Here is a 17,786-nt window from a genome sequence, read left to right on the forward strand (position 1 = left end):
CCAAATACTTCCAAAGGACGCTGTCATATTGAATGCTAATCAGATTAATTATTTATATATTGTTTCAGAAAAGCACTATAAAATGTAATTGTAAGTGATTGCAATCTGTAGGAATTTGAGATTTAGGTCACAAAAATCATTAGATTTACCTCATCCAGTATGTTTAAAAACAGTATGGCATTGGGCGGAGTGGTGGCTCTGTGCCTGTGGCTGGAAGGTTGCCAGTTCAAATCCTTCAGCTGGCAGAGGAAACCTACTCTGTTGGGCTCCTGAGCAAGGCCCTTAACCCCAACTGCTCCAGGGGCACTGTAGAATGGCAGACCCTGCACTCTGACCCCAGGCTCTCTTGTTTGTGTGTCTCATGGAGAGCAAGCTGGGGTATGTGAAAAGATAATTCCTAATGTAAGAAATTGTAAAGGGTTAATAAAGTAATGTTATATAACAATTTTGTGCATATTAAATACAAACATATTTTCCATATTATGTCAACTTTAGGTTTTAATTTTGTGCGCCTGAATGTTATTTTGTGTATGGTCTGTCTATACAGAAACACATGCCTGTATGTACATACTGTAGACAGTTGTAAGTTCAGTGGCTTCTCTCCAGCACTGGTATGAAGCAGCAGGAAGTAGCGTGAGTGCAGCTCTGTCAGACTGTAATGAGATCCTTGTCTGTGATACCTAATGCACATTTCCACTGAGACCGTGCTCTAGAGAAGAGGAACAAAACATGCTGCTTTGGTGCCAGTTCTGTACTTTAATAATTAATGAGGATTTTAATGAGTAGTGTGGAAATAAATTATACACCTGAGCTTTTTTGCAATTATCCGTCCATTATTGAGGAGACTATAACTCTCAGGACACAGGAACATGGGAAAATGTCAGTTTTATTATTGCAGAGAGCTTAACTGTCTTTCACCCCCCTGGCTTCATCTGGACTGATTATCTCCAAACCAGAAAGCTTTAGCTGGACACTGGGCTACAGTTGCATGAGAGCTCCATAATACAAGTTTTCTGTGGCTTGTGTACATTATTCATTTATCTGTATTCCCACTAAACCTTAAGTTCTTAAAGTGGGTATGGGGATCAGGCCCCTGTCTGGTCATCTTCCAGCTTTTCTGACCTGACCTTTGACCTTCTCTGGTCAATGTTCTGGCACTCAGGAAATCTTGCATCCACTGTCTGCCTGGGTTTCACAGTAACCCAGTTACAGTACAAGCAAAATGAAATATTGCCAATGAAAAAAATGTAGGCAGTGCATACAGCATGTACAGTAAATCTAGGCCTGTATCATTGATTTTCTGTTATTATCCTAAATTGCTTCTTATTCCCTTGTTCTATTAAAACAGAATGGATACACTCTCACCGCTCCAAAAGCACCCAAATGTTCTAAACTGTACTGAGCATCATTCTCATACAAATTCCCAATTTAGAATTTAGTTTGACTGGTCAATCTTGGTCTTAGTCAGCCATAGTCCAGGTTGTTCAGGTTAGGCTTAAATAATTGCAACAACAGTGTTGACCATTGAAACTGGTGAGTTGGTCAGATGAGTCATTGGTCCTTACTCCTGGTTCTGGAGTGCCCTTGGCTCTGCTAATGTTTATTCCAGCTAGGCCCTTAATCAGCTGTGCTAACTGCTAACAGCAATGAATCTGCTTTCTTGTTATAGCTGTTTTTCTGCTTTCAGAACTTGGCTTAAAAAATACTCTAGTACAGTGTTTCTAAGCCTTAGTCCAAGGTTACACTTGGGCCTTCTGTTTTTTGAGGCCTTTTGTAAATTTGCTTTTACCTATTAATTAGCTGAAAGAGATTTGGAACTGTTGGACAGCATGGTGACACATGGCTGCCGCACAGCAACGGGGCCATGTGTTCCATTTCTGGGGTGCTATTTTCTTCCTTCGTTCGTGTGGATGTCCTCCACATATTATAGTTTCCTGTCACAGTCTGAAGTCACACTGACAGGCTAATTGCTTCTGTATAACTGGCCCTGATGTTTGTGTGTTCATGTCTGTGCGTGCATTGTGATGGAATGATGTCTCATCCAGAGTGTATCCCACTTAGAGCCCGATGCTGGCCAAGCTAGGCTCCAGCATCCCCCAAGCCGCTGTACTGGATAAAATGGTTTAGAAAATGGATGGATGGATAATCCCTGTGTTTATTAGTGAGTTTCAGGACAGATAAGATGGTTGAAATATAACCAACTGGACTTAAAGAGTAACTGCAGACCAGTTATTAAAATCATGGTAACAAAATGAATTCATTGACATAATAGAAAACTTTTACCAATTTCAAATTAAGGACAATAATGAACTTTGTGGAAGTACTGTATAGTCGCCGTTGTTTTTGCAAACTCACTCTCGCAAAACCTTTGTTTTTGCAAGAGTGGGAGCTTGACTTTGTCGGCAAAACCTTCTTGAAGATGAGTGTGATATTTCTATCAGATCAAAAGAGGGCCTCACAGATTTGTTCCCTCGTTCTCAATCGCAGACAAATGACAACATGTCCTGTCTGTATACATGGAAGCGCTGTGGAGACGGTTAAGTCATACAAATACCTGGGCGTCCACATTGATGACAGACTGGAATGGACCAACAATACCAAGGCCATTTACAAGAAGGGTCAGAGCCGACAATACATGGAACTGGAATGGGCAATTTATTTATTATTCACAACTGTGCAATAGTTACCTATTCTGTGTAATATGCTTGGGAGTGTGCAATATACTGTGTATCACATCTTCCTTGTGTTTGGTATATTCATACTTTTTACGTGTGTGTGCTTTTTCTTTTTTGTTTGTAATTCTTTATTCAGTTTTTTTAAATGTATTTGTATCTGTATCTGGTAATCTGTATTGTATTACTACTTTTTTACTTTACTGTGTTGATTGTGCCTGGCTGCTGTAGCACATTAATTTCCAGCATGGGATTAATGAAGTACCTACATACTGTACCATTGCAGTTTGCCTTTAAGCAGAAGGAAAAATAATTTCTCATTGTGGTTGTTGATTGATTTAGTTTCAAGCACCTGATCAGAATTGTTCCACCGAAACAACAAATTTTATTAACCATTTCCAAAATGCAAAGCAAAACACAGGGACAGCATCCCTGGACACTGTAGGATTACAGCCCTTACTGTTATATAGGTTAAGATCTGAAAGATGAATCCTTGCTGATTTACCTGAACTATGACAGTCTCTTGCTCCAAGACAAGAGGACCGATATCAGATACAATGGCCACACATTATAGAACAGCATTCCTTTAGCTCAGATTCAATTTATAACTGCAACACTGTGACATCAAAGAAAAAGGTTCATTTCTGCAAAAAGTCTTAACAAACATTTAATTTGAATTTGAATGATTTAGGTGGTGTAACCACTGCATTGATTCTTGAGTACTGTTGGGAATAGAAAATGTCATATTACGTCTATGTCATGTGTATGGTTGCTTCTGCTAAACTATATTTGAACTTTTGTGACAAAGTGGCTGAGATATATAGATTTGTAATGGAGCTGGATCACTCATCTGGCCCTGGAGTACGTTGTTTGAAAGAAATAAAACCTGGCTGGAAACTGAAAGGGCTCTCCCCACCATTTTGAGCGTCAATACTAGAACAGAAGCACTTTAAAACATTCACATGTAAAATCTGGAAACACCAAAGCATTAAAGTTAGTTTTAAGGTGGTTAAATAGGCTTCCTATTTGAGAGCCAGATTTTAAATCATAGAGTTAAAAAAAAAAAAGATTTTTAAAATTAGTCAAGGTGCTAAATGAGTATCATCATTAAGAATTATCCTTGTTCTCTGGGGAGTTGAGTTTACTAGTCAGTTAGTGCTATATTTCTTTTCCAATGGTACATGATACCAGGAGCTTATCTGTTGCCAAGGCTCAGATTTGTCATCAACATCCTTTGAGAAATAGATCTGTTGTTTAGCTTAATACAGTATATAAAGGCATTGCATTAAGTATTGTGTCTGAGGTCATTGCAAGAAGATTTGTTGAAGGTAATTTGTTTTGCATTTTTTTCCATTCTAAGTTTAAAAAACTAAATAGCACTTTCTGATATAATAACACTGGTGAAGGAGGAAGTTTGATGATTTTGCAGGCCTGAATCTTTTACTTGATAAGCAATGTGTAAACAATATTTAGCGATGAAGGCTCTTGCTTCTGGCTTTTAAGTTACTATTTTGTATCAGGTTTGATATCTGGAACTGGTTAGAAGGGATTCATTGAAGACAGATTTAAGGACGTTCAAGACACATCAATTTAACTTGTAAATATGCATTCTGTACATAGATGTAAGATATGCATACAATAATTTTTCATTTTAATAAGAAACGCTACACCAATGTCTATATGATATATAAAAAACTAATATTAAAATAAAAATATTTCTTTAGAAGCAAATTTCTCCCAATTTACCTCTATATAGACATGAATAAATGTATTCATCTGTTCAGTTTTACTTTTTAGGGTATAAGGGAATATGTTATTTATTCAATTATCCTTTTGTAGCTACTGAAACATCAAAAACCACAGAGCAGAATACCACTTGTAGTCGTCCAGTCACATAGTCCACCGTGAAAGTATTATGAGGGTGGTGATCGTACTGATTCTGGTGATTGCTGCCACAGAAATGTTTTCTACTCTCTGCTGATGTTCTTTTCTTATCCTAGGCAGTTGGACACACAAAAACACAGTCAAAAACACCATGGTAGAGAGCCGTACTATAAACAGTACAGCGGTAAACTCTACTGGATATCCACCCAATCTGAAAATGGGTATTGTGCAGATCCTTGTTGTGGTTTTCCTGTATGTGAACAGTCTCCTGATTGTCACCTTCTTCAAGAAAGAAGCTTTCCGGACGAACATGCGTTATATGTTTTTTGCACACACACTAGTGGTTGACTGCATATTCCTGCTCCTGACCAATTTGGTCCTCCTGTGGAGTTACTTTAACATCCTAATAACCGCATGGTCTTGTATTTTAGTCTGCTTCATTATGGGAATCCTAACTTACGCCACCCCGCTGACCCTCACTGCCATGTGTTTGGAGCGCTATGTGGCCATCTGTATGCCCCTGAGACACGCGGACATTTCCACAACCAGCAGGGCCATTTCTTCCATCTTAATCATTCTGGCTCTGAGCGCCATACCTTCTACTCTCATCCTCACCATTCTCTTTTCTTCAGTATCGCTCAGTTTTTACACGACACGCACAATCTGCACCGTCGAGATAACGATCGTGCACAAGTGGCAATCCTATCTGAGGTCTGCTATAGCGCAGTTCTGTTTTTTCGCCATGGCAATTATCATTGCATTTACCTACCTTAAAATAATGGCAGCAGCCAAAGCCGCATCCTCAGATAACAAGAGGTTGGCTTCCAAAGGCTCTAAGACAGTGATTCTGCACTCCATGCAGTTGCTTCTCTGTCTAACCGAGATGTTGTGCCCATTCATAGAGATGGCTGTGTATGAGGTAAACATGCAGCTATTTCTTGACGTGAGATATTTCAATTATCTTGCCTTTATTTTAGCTCCAAGATGTCTAAGCCCCCTTGTGTATGGTTTAAGAGATAACAAATTCTACCTGGTTTTAAAATATTATGCCTTATTTGGACTAAATAAAAAATATCCCCATACTACATGAAAGACTAAAAGTCTACAGCACCAAAGAAAAACACTGTGATAGTAATGGAAACGTAACTGTGTTTTAAAGATAAACAATTAAAAAATAGAAAGTACATGTACTATATGTACAAAGGTCAGTGTAATTAATGCAAATTATCATATCTAGCTCAGCCCTGCAATGGACTGGCGTCCTATCCAGGTTGTATCCTGCTTTGTGCTCTTTAATTCCTGGGATTGTCTCTGGCTTCCCTTCGACCCTGAATTGGATGAAGCAACTATAAAATGGATGGATGGATAAATAAGTATTTAAAGCACTACTTCATAGACTAATTAGCTGTTAACACTCCATTGACTCATTGGCTAGCAATAGGAAACCAGTTGAAAAAATTACAGTATTATAACTTTTAAAACTATTGTGCCTACTGAGAAAACTTCATTTTCATATGAATCTATATGAATACGTAAGATTATTCATAACACCTTAAAGAACACTTAACACTTCCCAATCATTCTGGATTAAGTATTTAAACTGGAGAAAAACTATTTGGGTTTTTTTTTTTGAAACATTGCTGTCTTCTCGAGAGCATAACATCTAGTCATTCTTATGACCTCTGGGAAGAAGGAAATGTCTGGGATATCTGAGCTTCACCTGATTTCTGTGCTGTGTACCATCACCTGCTCCTACAATAAAGTATTCTCTTTAAATATCTCAAGTTTTCTCAATTTTTTTATTTAATCAGATTCTTTGTTGTGCTCTACTTTAATAAAATATGAACTGTATACCATGCTCCTCCTGTAGATGATCCTCTGTAGTTTTGTAAATTCAAAATGAATTGGCAAAAAACATGAACTGTGGTGTAACTAGGAGGTGGTGTAACTAGGATGCAGAAAAGAGAGAATGGATCCCGTGCAGGACTCAGGAGAGAGAGAGAGAGAGAACACTGAGTTCCAATCCAAATCACAAGGCTGAGAATGCGAGACTGGGCAGAGGCGCGTGCGGAATGCGGAACAGGTGGCCAGTTCAGGCAGGACGGAAGCTCTGCTCTGCAATACTGTACGTTCCCCAAGAAGCTGCAGGAATGTCCTGTGACCCTCACTCACCTGACCTTTTGGGAGCAGACAACTGGTCAGGTGGCAATTTAAAAATGAGGAAGTCGAGACACCCACACCATACCAGGTTCCATGGAGTGATGAGGTATTGTCATTTTTTGGAGGTCTCTAATAGGAATTTGAGTTTGGAATCTGGTAAGCAACCTAGCTGTCAGGAAACTAAAGAAGTCCAGTTAGTAGGTCAAAGTAGAGCTCAGGCTGTGTTTTTTTATTATTTCTATCTCGCTTTAGGTAAAAGAGCTACGGTTTCGTACCTAGCAGCTGTAGTTCTGTCTGTGTCTTATATATCACACCTCACTCTTAAAAAATGTATATTTTATGTCACCATCATAAGTAAAAACCTACTTTCTGGCTGCTGGCTTTAATAGTGGCACTTCCTAATTAAAAGAGACAAAGTTTGCAAAGGGGAGGAGAGGCCATTCCAGTCATTTTGCTGGTTTGGTTCTTAATAATTTATGGATCTGAGGCCGCCATCTAGCTGTTTCTCAAAAGCAGGGATGGGTTTGATAACATGGCTTGAGTGGTTTGTCCCAGGCTCCCATAAACCTTTTTTCGAAGTACTGCCTCCTGCTTTGTTGTACATGCTCTCTCTTTTGGTTTCCATTGGTGTTCACTGGTTCATGTGTCACTGTTAATTCTGAAGAAGTCAATAGGGTTGTCCCTATAAAAGAAGTTCCCTCCTAGATCTTGCTGCTCTAGGATAAAAAAGAATCAAGTCTTATAGCCTAACAGTGTAGGACAGTTCTTTGAACCCAGGAATGTATCTGGTTCCTCTTCTCTGGACAGGTTTCAGACTAGAGTTAGAAGGTGGCAGATGGAGACAAGATGGAGGCTCTTGTCAGGAGCCTCTGCTTCCTGGTTTTTAAATGTCACCCAACCAATTGTCTTTCTCCAAATGGTCAGGTGACAGAGGACAGCTTGTCATTGCCCACAGATTTTTGAGGAGTGTGGTTCCAACAAGACCCCCCCCGCCCAATCATATCTATACATACTGCTCTCTTACTGTAGCAACATCTTGAGTGGATTGTGGTGACCAAGTCCGAACAAATTATTCACTAGCATTTGAATGTTCCTAGGTGGGACTACAGTACAAATGCAGCCATTCAAAGTGCGCGGCACAAACACGTACCGCAGGCATTTGGCTACATCATAACGCGTCATCACGCGTAATCAGGCATCATACCGCGGTACATGATTGGTTGGCCAAAATGACCGACCAGGGCACTCGTGGTGCGTGGAAATATTTAAATGTCTTTACTGTGCATGTTTTAGTATTGAATATTTATATGGAATTTTACCACTGAAGGGAAATTTTAGTAGCTGAGCATAAAAAGAATAGGAGCATAACACATATGAAGGGCATAAACAATATTAATTTTGGAACATAAACATACAGTATTATGTAAACTGTATATGGCTGGTCTCTGTACTTTAAAGAAAAAATACACACCAGTATTCCATTTCTCCATGAACATTTTAAACATCAAAGTATTTAACTAACATGTGAAATTACATTAGAAATATCTTCGGTAAAGACTTTGATGGCGACAGCTCAAACGCTGTACATGAGAGGTTGAGCTTTATTAGCTCCACCTTGCGGAAATTCCGGATACTATTATTTTACTTTATATACGGTATTAATATATATGGTATTAATACGGTATTATACAGTAACTTGAGTTATACTGCGACAAGCGCACCACGTTATAATGCGGTATCACCCGTTTGTTTTGAATGGCTGCATCTGTATTCAGTATCAACACCTGGCAACATTCATCAGCAAAAAGATCTAAAATTTCTCATTCTTTTCTGAATAAAAGTTCAATAAACTTTCAAACTCTTGATTTAGAAAGAGTATTTAGCACATCTATGAATGCTAACCAGCCTGAATCTAAACACAGCACTGACCAGTAGCCATTTGGACAGTCACACTTAAAAGTAATGACTCAATTTCATTAAGGAGCACTCATTAAGTGTAGACATTTTCAAAACATGATATTTTATTGTTTATTTATTTTATTTTATATTTTATACAATCATTAACTCCGTAAACAAGATTGATAAATCACACACCACAAAAAATACTATTAATAACATTTTGCTTTCCTATAAAAAATCTACAAAATGTGGCAATAATACTAGTTTGTTTTACACTATGTGAGCTACTGATTTTTTTTTGGCATTCAATATTGAAAAATAAACTGTGTTCAGTACTGTGTAGACGTCCCGAATGCAGCAGTACTCTGGACCTATACTGGTAGCGTTGTGGATTTCAGCCCATCCTTAAACATGTTACTTTAGCATTATTTCTCCAGTCACTCAGCTGACTAAAGAGGTAACAGGATTGCTGGGAATAGAATGGACTACATGCCCATGATATACAGTATATGTATGTCTATAACTGTCCATTCTAAACATCTGCATATATTTACTCAGCTAGTGTCTGCAGTTTCATGAATCGACTGCAATGTCGATATCATGGGCTTAGTCTAGGTTATAGCAGTACACTTTATTACAAGATTCCTCACCTTCACTGCTTTAACTTAACTCTTTCAAGTCACAAACGCAGTACTTGCACAGCATGAAAAACGAAAAGCAAACAGTTTTAACACTTCCATGCTTTCCAATATGGTAGTGCAGGGTTGAAAACTAAAGGTACTTTTAAGATGTTAAATGAGTATCATCCTAAGAAATTAGCCATTGGTATTGTAGCGTTTTCAGGTTTCCTCAGGACAAAGGACAAGTGGAGACGCAATAGTAAACCAACCAACTGCTTTATTCTCCTATCGAAACCACACAAAAACCAACCACAGGATATACACACACATGAGGAGACCGACGGAACACGCACAATCGTTAGGGTGGTAATTCGTTAACAACAGGCTATACACTTATAAGGGTACACAGGACACTAAAACTACTATAACACTATTTAACTTAAAATACATATTTTAAGTAAAATAGTTAAATAGAGCGATACATAGCCATCTGTATTCCTCTGAGACACGCAGATATTTCGACTCCGAGAAGGGCATTGGCCTGCATTCTGATCATTTTTGCCCTCGGTTCTTTACCTCATTTTATTGTTCTCTTTATTCTTGTTGCGTCAGTGCCAGTTAGCTTTTATAAGGAACGTACGGTCTGCAGCGTCGAGATAATGGTTCGACACAAGTGGCAGTCCTATCTCATATCCACACTGTATCAGTTCTATTTCTTTGTCATGACAATTACCATTGCTTTCACCTACTTGAAAATACTTGCTACAGCGAAAGCCGCTTCTGCAGACAATAGGAAGTCCGTATTGAGGGGTCGCAGGACGGTGATTCTGCATGCTCTGCAGCTTCTCCTCTGTTTAATTGAAATGTGGTGTCCTTTCGTAGAAGCGGCCGTGTTTGAGATTGACGTTGGTTTATTTGTCAACCTGAGGTATTTCAATTTCATTGCCTTCATTTTGTCTCCAAGATGCCTAAGTCCACTTGTTTACGGTTTGAGGGATGAAAAGTTCTTCCTGGCTTTCAAATATTACACCTCTTTTGGACTAAACAAAACACTCTCCACAGTGTGACTACATTTTTAATCAAGATATTTTAAATATTTGAAGCAAGAAAAAATACAATTATGTTTAAAATAAAAAGTGTTTTAAAACTTGGTTAAAAAGCATGTATTAAATATGATTATATGGAAAAAAAAACGACAGGAACTGTATAGATACAGTAATTAGGCATAAGTAAGTTCCATTTTAGTTAAGAACATTTTATTAAGTGTTAGTCTGTCAATATGTGTGTCTAATATATTGTTTATTACATTAGAGGTACATTTAAGTCATACTATATATACTCTGGAAGTATTCCAGAGTCTTCCCTAATTTTAATAACTGTAACCTCAAAACTATAGATGAGCATTCTCTAGTTTATAATTCCATTGGTGTTACATATTACAACTGCAGTATTAAAACGGAACAAAACACTGGAATTAAGTTGGACTGCACCCACAGCCTAAGAACATTGTTCATTTCTGTGTATAGACATGTGGTTACTGCACAGTATAAGATATGCTTAGGCTTGGAAATGTTTGCTCATGTTAACATTGTGTAGCAATTGCTATACAGTTCAACCAAAAGAGTCTTGTCTAGAGACCATTTAGTCATGACCGGAGGAGACATCTGGAACATCTAAGCACATGCCAGTCTTCAAATGGCATTTTATCTTGAAGTCGCCTTGAAATAGTGTTTGGTGTAGTGGTTCCCACTCCTGGTCCTATTGAATCACACACCCTTTGGTTTGCGTTCCAGCAGTTCAGTTACACAATCAAACCCTTCACTGACTTCATAATAATATGATTAATTTGAACTGTTGGTTCCTTGCTCTTAAACATATTGGAGCTTTAACCATCGTATTTTGTAAGCGAAGTAAAATCCCAGTCTTGTGACTAGAAACAAAATGTAAATATTCCAAATGAAGTAACTTCTTAGATCCATTAAGTCTTCAATGACCTAATGAAGGCGGGATTGAATGAAAACCAGCAGGCGTGTGGGTCACCAGGACTGGAAACCACTGGAGTAGAATCGTCTTGAAGAGCTTTGGTTTTTCTCTTTGGCTACAATAATGTTCCACTGTCTGTGTGAAGTTTGTACAGCATGTTGTCCCTGTGTTCCCATGGGTTTTCAACCAGGTGCTCCATCCCATCCGGGCTGTACCCCACTTTGCGTGTGTTGCTTGTTGGGCTTGTAGGCTCCGTCTCCCCCATGACCCTGAATTGGAAGAAGCGGTTTGAAAATGGATACATGTTTGCTTTAATTTTGAGCCTCTTCTTATCTCACAATATGGTGGTGAAGAAGGTGGGCTGTTAGAGAGCCACAACAGTTGCACAGCTTTCTTCTCTACAGCTGCCCGAGAAGTGAACATCAAAACTTTTTGGGCACTCATGCTTCTCATCTCCTCTCTCTTCCCAAAAACATTCTTGCCTTTTACCATAACCTTCTGCCACTACAATTCATGATTTTAACCTGTCCAAACTGTTGTCTCTTGATCTCACAAGCTGTCAAAACTATTGTAATACATCAGAAGATATTACCCTAATAAATCTACAATGTATTTCATGAAAGACACGTTTGTGTTGTGTGATTTTCTTGTAGCATCCTCCTTGTTATATATCATGTAAGGTGTACTCTGCCTGATTTTTCACCCAGCTGAATAATTTAGCCAAACAACAAAAACATTGAGAAAAGATCCTCAAGTATGAGGGAGAGGTGAACAGGTGAACACAATTGTGTCTCACTGTCACTGGAGAAAGGGCACATCACACAGCCACTGTTAATACTGTGGTAATATTACACCCTACTGCAGTGCTGAGTGGGTCAAATATTGGTATGAATGACTATCTTTGAAACATTCAGATACCTACAAAGAAATAGAAATGGGAAAAAACAAAGAGCAACATATATTGTCCAAGAGCAAAAGAAGCAAAGTTCTGCTGGTAATATCAGTGTGTGTCTTGCCCTCCTCCTCTGCAATAACAGCGTTGATAAAAACAACTGACTTAAATATGTTCTAATCTAACTTTTCTTCAGACTGTCACGGATGTTGGAAGGGCATGCCGTGGAATGACAAAGAGAGCAGTAGTAGTAGTAGACCCTATGTGTAGCGGCAAAAAGGGGCAACACAGAGGTTAGCCCTGGCTCACGGCGTCAGACGATGTCAGATAGAAACCTATGCCCTCAGGCAGCAGAAGAGACGACCTGGTGCTAGGCGGGTCTCAAGACATCCGAACCCTCAATGCTGAGCGGGGAGCAAAGGGTGACCCAGAAATATATAGCCCCACACAAAGACACACCGGAAGGACAAGCAAAGCACAGGGAAACTAGGAACTAGTTGAACTAGTTGAGAAGGAGCACCCTCTAGACGTAGAGGGTGTGACGGAGACTCCTAACTTTTTTGTATCACTCATAAAATGATTAGTCCAGTGTGTACCCCGTCTTGCACAAGCTGTTTGCCAGGATGGGCTCCAGCTCCCCACGACCCTGAATCAAAAGGAGTGGTTAGAAAATGGATGGATGGATAAAATAATTCGTTTTTTCAGAATTCATGCAATTAAAATTCAGTTCTGGTTTAAATGTTATTTCAGAAGCAATAGCTAAAACGTTGCCCTCTGAATTCTACTTAAGGACTAAAACAAAATAGCAGGTGAATGAGTAACAGTATGTCACAGTAAGCATCATACTTTTTCTGCGAAACAGCTGCAAAATCATTTATGTGTAACACAGCACTTCTCTGCAACTGCAGAAAAGTAAACATTTAAAGAGGTCTAGGCCCAGTGTGTCCTCCCGGCGTCTCTTCTCTTGGTCTGTGTTATCATACAATACTGGAGTCATCACATGTCTCCTGTGTATCAGTTCATCATACATTGGACAATCATGAAACCATGTTGCTTCCGTAAATTTTCCTGCCCATTTGAAATGTGAAGGAAATGCAAGTGAATCAGTCGGTATCGAACATTTCAATACTGTATATATATTCTCCTCTTTAATAACAGGGAAGGATGCCTTATTTCCAGTTTTAAGAGTTTATATAGGGGTGTTTTTTATGTACTATTTTTATGTACAACATGCCCATTGATAGACAGAGATAAAATGCATTGTCTTTCAGATAAGGACACAAAAAAAGGTATTTGTAGATGTTTAGTTCAACAGCATTTTTGTTTTGCAGAGCAGGTGTCCTAACCTTGGAGTTACTGCCACATCTGTAGATGCAAGTGAATTATTATATGGCTATTAATCCAATCATGCCAATATCCTTAAATAGGATTGAAATCCTATTTACTGTGCCACCTGCCATGCCTAGATCTCCTTTAAAAAAAGACTCTTCTATTTTAATAAAGGCTTTGTTCCTGGATTAACTATGTAAATAAGATGCAAAATGGAAAAAGCTAATAATCATAAAACATCAGTTTAAGATTAACAGTGTTGACATACTAATTCAGTGCATAGCAGTCACTCAGAGACAAACAAAATAGCAAGCAAGGCACCTTATTTCAGCACTGAACTCAATGCTTCACAACTGCAGTTAATAATTAATGATACCCTAATGACTGAACAGGGGACTATTTACTAAACCTTTACCAAGCACCAATTCAAACTTGTCTCCCAGTCCCAGCTGACAGCCCAGGGGCTACGTAAGCTTCAACCTGCATTTCGTCACCCAGGGTGCTCTTCAGTGGCATCTCACAAACTTTTTCACTAGTAGCACGAAAAGTTCAAAGAGTTTCCGAAGTGAATTAATTACACAGTCCTTAACACAATCAAAATGTTGGGGTTTTATGCTAAGCACTTTAAAAGACAAGGTGTTCACCATCTTTAGGCAAACCGAGTGAATTTTGTAATAGGTCTACAGTATGTCAGTGTCTTGTCTGTAATTGCACCGTGCACCAGGAGAAACAATATTTCGCTCCACTGTATCCTTGAATTTGGCTGGCATGACAAATAAACTTGAACTTGAACTGTTTGTCTTTAATTATTAATCACCCTCACCTGTCACATCACTGCCACAGTTCTTCTTGATGTCTTCATTAACGGCTCAGGGGAGATAAGGGCTTGTTCACATTAGCTCAGCAATGTCCACTAAGTCCATTAAGTCTGCAGGAACACAAAGTGAGTCAACAGCTCTCGTTTGGTAGCAGCTGGATAAACTGAAAGGTATTCCCTTCCTTCCAAAAATGATTATACTAGTATTTGTTTAGAGGAAGGCAAAGAAAAACTGCATTCTGGTGTATAAATAATAATTTATTGAATCATTTAACCAATGTCCTGAGGTTGAGGGTGCTCAGAGCCTCACAGAATTTATGATCGTACTAGGCATTTCTTTTAGAAAATATTTACCAAATGTACTAATATATTACACAAGATCAATTGCAACATGTACCAAAAATATAAAAATACACAAAAAAGCTCAGATAAATTGAAGGAACTGGATCATTGTATAAATTGAGGCTCACTTTACCTCTTTCTACATCATTAGTTTATACAAACATGAATTATTGAGATTCCTTCAGGCTACGCAGGTATTTACTGTGAAATCCATACGTAAATGACCAAGTGCTTTGCTTTACAAATATCTTAATTTTAAAAATAAATGTGATTAGTCAAATGTTATTAACAAGATCAGTCTGCATTAACATTACGCTTTGTTCAATCTAGGCATTTCAGAGGATAAACATAACCCATCAGATATTTTCAAGTCTTAAATAAACATTTTTTTTCCATGTTATACCTCCAAAACTGACTTTAATGATAAGAACAAAAACATAAAACATAAAATATCCATTTTGTAATCATTAAGGTTTAACATTGCTATACTGTAGAACAGTTACCAATTTAGATATTTTCTTCTGGTTTATGGTCTGGCACTTTTCTAAATTCTTCTTTTAAACCTTCAGGCTGTTTTATGTGGTTTGTCAACTAGTACAGTACCAATTTCTGACTTTATAAGTACACTTCATTCCAGTATATTTGCTCAAATATAACCAACTAGACTAAACATAAGGAATAAAGTAACACTCACTGTGGGATGATAAATTGTCATTCCCAAATGTGACTTTTAATCAGAAATTGATGTCCTATTAACAGCTATTACAGCCAGAAGTAAACAAACTTAATTACCAGCTTGAGGAGACACTGCATAAAGATCTGTGTTCTGAAGTTCTTAGAAATAACATTCTAATTCAAAAACCAAGAAACAAGAACTAAATCAGTAAGCAGATCTTTTATAGGCACTAATTAGAATCAGGGATTAAGAGCCCAAGTTCTGACAAAAAACAGTGGTTCCCCAGAACCAAAACTGAGATTCACTGCTGGAAGGAAGGTTTGTGAAAGAGATTACAGCAGATGGACTCAGGACAGGGCTCGACTCCAACAGCAGGCACTGAGAGCAGAGGAGGACGTCCCCAACATCGTTTTTTCTTCCTATCTAACCAAAACTAGACTTGGAGACAAACAGGGTAGAAGAGAACATTGTAGAGGTACAGTGTAGAGGGACTCATTGTTTAGGACACCCGGGTCTGGAAGAGATGCCTAATAACCACCAAAGGAACTACAGTATACTGAGGACAGAACCTGGCAGCTGGGACATTTGCTCTGGAAACTGGGGTTGATGGGGGGCTTGAACTGGTCTGAAATGTGTGCCCCTTGGAGAGAGTTTGTGTCATGAGCTCTGGATGTTGGACAGACAGGGTGTTGTAACTGAGAATAAAAAGGCCACCTAAACAATACTATGTTGTCTGGTCTGTGGGTTCACTGGTGGTTCTGGGAGATAAAAAGAACCTGGAAGAGAAGAGAAGAGGGATCACCCTTTGAAATTTCTCGGTGCTGTAGTCAGCACAAAGCAAAAATTAGGGGTCACCATTCCATGACTTATTTTCGTATGCCACAAAACTGTAGCCACAAGTGTCTTGGAGCATTACATCATTGTACTCTCTAACCTGCTGTTAGCAAGAGATTCAGTGCATAGCAGCGACTGAAAAACATTGTTTGCCAAAGAAAACAACAAGCAAGGTACCTAATTCAGCAGTGAACTCACTCTGCACAACTGTGGTTAATTATTAATGATGTACTAATGACTGAGCAGGGGAATTCAGGCAAACCTTTTAACCATGCACTTGAGCTTTTCAGCCCTCTCTCCCTTCTACCGACTTGCGTAAGTCTGCTGCACAGGGATGAAGTCTTCCACAATCCCCCCCTGCATTTCATCACCCAGGGTGCTCTCCATCGGCACCTCACAAACTCTTTCAATTGCTGGATGAAAACTCCGTGGAAGAGCGCACTTCTTTTCACAGGTTCTAACGATGTCCAGAAATTCAAGGTTTATGACATTATACAATTCAAAAGGCATGCCATTCCTCTGTTTACAAGCAAACACAGACATATCAGATTTGGAAATACCCTTTCCAGCAGATGGTATCATGCTGTAAGATGCATTCACGCAGTGTTACTCAGTGGAGTTCCCTTAGAACAAACTTTTATTGACTCAGCAACACAGATTGGTATTCAGAATTTCACATTGCTTTTAGGGTAGCTTTAGCTATATAGATTCATACTAATTTATACAAGCTATGAAGAGAAGAGGGTAATGTAAATATACTATAACTATATATTGCAGAGTAATTTGTTTTTTAGCTACCAAAAAAGGCATGTTATTTCATCCTGGCATTTACAAACCAAACATTACAGAACATTCTAGAACTGACTTGGACATAATCTGTCTGATCGGAAGGAAGTGTTGCTGTGTTCTAGAGGCAGGGCCTATTATTTTGAAACTGTGTGAGGGACCATGACCTTTGCCCTTTTCAGCTAAGATATCCCCTTCATATGTATACAGCGAGGTTCTTAGGATTTCCTTCTCAGTGTGCCCTAATTTGTCTTCTGGTGTGCACACTTAATATTATTTTTAAACATTGGAGAAAAAATATTTGTATTTTACTAAACATATAAAAGGCCTTTTTCCCATTCCAGATTGTCTGCATAAAGGCATTCATTTGATTTTGGAAACTGAGCCTATAAATGGTTGTGATTTTGAATAAATGTGGACATCCCTATATTTCTATTTATATTCTCGCTCAGAGCTCACAAAGACGTATCTCATGACCGCAAATGGGGAAAAAAAGAGAAAAATCTAAAATTATTTGGTACAGAGAGACTTTATTGAAAATCTTCATTCTAATATAACTGAAAAGGCCAGTAGGCTATTTACTAGGGTCTTCAAATTAAATGAAAAGATTCCCAAGACTCAGGGCACATCAATCTTCTAAGTGGAGACAAACAAGAATCCCCTCTCATTTGCCTCTATCTTTAGCTGTTTCAAGTCACTCCAATTACCACTTTCTTCCCTAGACTGCAGCCAATGGGACAGATCACCCACTCTGCTTTCCAGGGCTCTGTTTGTCTTTAATTATTAATCACCCTCACCTGTCACATCACTGCCATGGCTACTCACGATGCTGAGCACATTAAGTCAGTGATGACAACTAAATCACGTGTTCATCTCCACTATGTCTAGAGAA

At 38.6% G+C, this 17,786-nt stretch overlaps 2 pseudogenes; both read left to right on the forward strand.

Moving 5' to 3' along the window:
• Positions 1 to 4,773: 4,773 nt before the first annotated feature.
• On the forward strand, positions 4,774 to 5,646 carry LOC148658106 (odorant receptor 131-2 pseudogene; annotated as a pseudogene).
• Positions 5,647 to 6,599: 953 nt separating this feature from the next.
• Positions 6,600 to 10,365, forward strand: LOC148658107 (odorant receptor 131-2 pseudogene; annotated as a pseudogene).
• Positions 10,366 to 17,786: the final 7,421 nt, after the last annotated feature.

The sequence above is a fragment of the Lepisosteus platostomus genome, chromosome 7 (assembly GCF_059453375.1).
Source record: "Lepisosteus platostomus isolate fLepPlt1 chromosome 7, fLepPlt1.hap1, whole genome shotgun sequence".
Lineage (NCBI taxonomy): Eukaryota > Metazoa > Chordata > Actinopteri > Semionotiformes > Lepisosteidae > Lepisosteus > Lepisosteus platostomus.